Raw genomic sequence first — 4,032 nt, forward strand, 5'->3', positions numbered from 1 at the left:
GAAATTTTAACCTGTCGTTGCCCCCTTTGATATCGACAGAAGCATATCCTCCATAAATTCCTGAAGCCAATGACTATCTCCTTCATTACACTGACATTGAGGGAGAGTTTATTGTCGTCTCACAAGTTAAGCAAACTCTCTGTATCTTCCCTATACTCCGCCTCGTCATTGTTTGAGATCTGACCCACTATAGAGGTGTCATCAGCAAACCTGAAAATGGACATGGAGAAAATGGAACTGGAGGTTCTGTAGCACTGTGTGACACAGGGCGGCACGGTGGCACAATGGTTAGCACTACTGCCTCAAAGCAGCAGGGACCTGGGATCAACTCCCGGCTTGGGTCACTGTTGGTGTGGAGTTTGCACGTTCTCTCTGTGTCTGCATGGGTTTCCTCTGGATGCTCCGATTTCCTCCCACAGTCCAAGCATGTGCAGGTGAGGTGCATTGGCCATGCTAAATTACCCCTCAGTGTCGCCGAACAGGCGCCAGGATGTGGCGACTTGGGGACTTTCACAGTAACTTCATTACAGTGTGAATGTAAGCCTACTCGTGACTAATAAGTAAACTTTAACTTTCAGTTAATCTCTACTCTAGTTAATATGTTGTCTGTCTCTCACTCAGTCCCAGAGTTGGCAATCACTGACCCATGTGAGGACCACACAGTCCTGGAGGAACCCTGGAGGAGTACAGAATGTCAAGACTCTGAGTGTTCCGATCAGAAGTGTGATGATGACCTTAATCATGGATGGTACCGGTTTAAAAGGTAATACAAAGGAATAATTGCAGAAACTTCATAAAATAAACGAGGATCATGTGACCATAAGACCATAGGATATAGAAGCAGAATTAGGCCATTCGGCAAATCATGTTTGTTTCACCATTCGATCATGGCTGATGTATTTCTCAGCTCCATTCTCCCGCCGCTTCCCCATATTCTTTGATCCCCTTACTAATCCAGAACCTATCTAACTCTGTCTTAAATGCACTCAACGACCTGGCCTCCACAGCCTTCTTTGGCAATGAGTTCCATAGATTCGCCACCCTCTGGCTGACGAAATTCCACCACATCTCGCTTCTAAAGGGTCCTCCCTTTAGTCTGAGGCCCTCGGATCTTCGTCTCTCCGACTAATGAAAACATCTTCCCCTCGTCCACTCGATGCAGGCCATTAAATCATTCTGCAAGTATAAATGAGATCACCACTCATCCTTCTAAACTCCATAGAGTAGAGACCCAAAAGGGTGTATTTAATCTTGAAATAATCGATTCATATAGGAACATCGGAGCATGAGTAGTCCATCGATCATGCTCGGCCATTCAGTAGGATTATCGCTGATACACGGCCCAACCCTGTTTGGAGTCTATACAGGCCACAAGGAGGCAATTCGGCCCATCGTGTCTGCATGATTCTGCAGCAGTGTATCCCACCCGGGCCCTGTCCCTATAACCCTATGTATACCCCACTCATCACTCAGACGACACATTTTTGGACACCAAGGGACATGGCCAATCCACGTAACCTGCACATCGTTGGGTTGTGAGGAATCCGGAGCACCCGGAGAAAACCCACGCAGACACGGGGAGAACGTGCAAACTTCACCCAGACAGTGACGCAAGCCGGGAATCGAAACAGGTCCCTAGTGCTGTGAGGAAGTAGAGCGAGACTGTACCATCCATAACGTGCTCTCCGCCCGTAGCTCTTGATTCCCCTGCTCAATATCAGAAAAATGCCTGTCTCAGGCTTAAACCGAACTGCTGTGTGAGAGAGTTCCAAACCCCCACCGCTTTCTGCTTGTAGAAGTGTTTTCTAACATCTCTCCTGAAAGGGGTTTTTTAAAAAAATATGGCCCCTGTTCCTCGAGCCTTCAGCGAGTGGAAACAGTTTATTCCCATCCACCCGGCCCGTCCATGAAAATATTTTACAGACTTCTTCTTTCTGATCACCCCTCAACCTTTTGAATTTGTGTGAGAAAAGGATTAATTTGTCTCATCTCTATTCGTAATTTAACCCCTGAAGTCCAGGTATCATTCTTGCAAACCTGCATTGAATTACCTCCAGGGCCTAAACATCCTTGCTAAGGTGCGGTGCCCGACCTGCTACAGTACTCTAAGTGGGGTCGAACTAGGTCAGTGTAAAACTGCAGCAAAACATCTGTATCCCAATTCTCCAGCTCTTTCAAGAGGTGTAGGCTCCGATGGTAAAGCAGCATTGAATTCCACCTTGCGAATATCGTGGTGAGCTGCCTCCTTGATTCGATGCAGTTTTTCTGAAGTAGTCTGATACTGTGTGGCTTACCAGTCCAGTTCATTGGACAAATAAGAGGTCACCACTTTGGCTGTGGGTCTGGAGACGCGTGTAGGTCACACCTAGTCAGGACAGTAGACTCCCTTCCCTGAAAGGCATTACTGAACCAAAGATGTATTGGTTAGATGGATTGGCCATTGTAAATTGCTCCTTTGTGTCCAGAATGTGCAGGTTAGGCAGACTGGCGATGCTAAATTGCAACTTAGCGCCCAAAGTTGTATGGTTAGGGGAATTGGCGGTGGTAACTTGCCCCTCCAAAGGTGGGTAACTTGCCCCTCCCTCAGTCTCCAAAGATGTGCAAGTTAAGTGGCTTGGCGAACCGAAATTGACCTTTCGAGTCCGAAGATGTGTAGGTTTGGCGGATTAGCCATGGTAGATGTGTGGAGTTACAGGTAAGATGGGGAGAGGGCTTGGGTAAGATACTCTGTCAGACGCCGTGCAGACACGATGGGCTGAATTAACTCATCTGCTCTGTGGGGATTCGATGATACTGCTATCATTCAAACCACGTGTGTATTAAACCAATTGGCACGACGACTGTGGCTAAATTCCATTTCCACTCATATTAATTAGCTGCATTTAGATTTCCCCAGCTGGTGTTGGGAGCCGTGTGGCCTGAGTGTTAACCAGGATCCTGGTATTGACAGTCCAGTGAAATGGCCGACGCCACCATCTCTCAACACTTTACCTTCCACTGGTCTCACCTGTGTTGTCGGAATACCTGCACTATCCGATCTTGAATAATAAATATCTGATTGTTGTTTCAGCTCTGGTGGATGGAAGATTGCCGAAACTGCAGTTCCAGAGGGCCGCTGCTCTTCGGGTGGACAAACCTGGTTAAAGGGTAATCTCAGGGCTGATGAGATCAGCTTTGTATTCACTGTCCAGCGGCTGTTCACATCGACAACATTCTTTATGACTTATCAATCTGATTTCAGGTACCCATCCCACCGTGGGAGAAGGAGAAGTCAAGAGGACAGCCTGCATCAACTGGAGGATAGAGAATTGCCACCGAGCCCATGAGATAAAGATCAGAAACTGCAGCACTTACTTTGTCTATGAGTTGAAGAAATTATATAATTGCTATGTCTATTGCACAGGTACACTTACCATTTTCAAATGCCCTGAAGATTGACCCTGTGGTGTTGAGAACATAAGAACATAAGAAAGAGGAGCAGGAGTAGGCCATCTAGCCCCTCCAGCCTGCCCCGCCATTCAATAAGTTCATGGCTGATCTGAAATGGATCAGTTCCACTTACCCGCCTGATCCCCATAACCCCGAATTCCCTGACCGATCAGGAATCCATCTATCCGTGATTTAAACATATTCAACGAGGGAGCCTCCACCACTTCCGTGAGCAGAGAATTCCAGAGATTCACCACCCTCTGAGAGAAGACGTTCCTCCTCAACTCTGTCCTAAACTGACCCCCCCCCCTTTATTTTGAGGCTGTGACCTCTAGTTCTAGCTTCCTTTCTAAGTGGAAAGAATCTCTCCATCTCTACCCTATCTAGCCCCTTCATTATCTTACAGGTCTCTATAAGATCCCCCCTCATCCTTCTAAATTCCAACGAGTACAAACCCAATCTGCTCAGTCTCTCCTCATAATCAACACCCCTCATCTCTGGTATCAACCTGGTGAACGTTCTCTGCACTCCCTCCAAGGCCAATATATCATTGAGCCTGAACAATATGTACAATATTCATTCATTGGTGACTTTAAAAAAAGG

At 46.9% G+C, this 4,032-nt stretch overlaps 1 long non-coding RNA gene across 1 annotated transcript; it reads left to right on the plus strand.

Moving 5' to 3' along the window:
* The first annotated feature begins 689 nt into the window (after positions 1-689).
* LOC144488378 (uncharacterized) lies at positions 690-3,288 on the plus strand. Its single transcript, XR_013496569.1, has 3 exons — positions 690-763; positions 3,071-3,147; positions 3,242-3,288. It is a non-coding gene; the product is annotated as an uncharacterized LOC144488378 (long non-coding RNA).
* The last annotated feature ends 744 nt before the right edge of the window (positions 3,289-4,032 follow it).

The sequence above is a fragment of the Mustelus asterias genome, unplaced genomic scaffold (assembly GCF_964213995.1).
Source record: "Mustelus asterias unplaced genomic scaffold, sMusAst1.hap1.1 HAP1_SCAFFOLD_1502, whole genome shotgun sequence".
Lineage (NCBI taxonomy): Eukaryota > Metazoa > Chordata > Chondrichthyes > Carcharhiniformes > Triakidae > Mustelus > Mustelus asterias.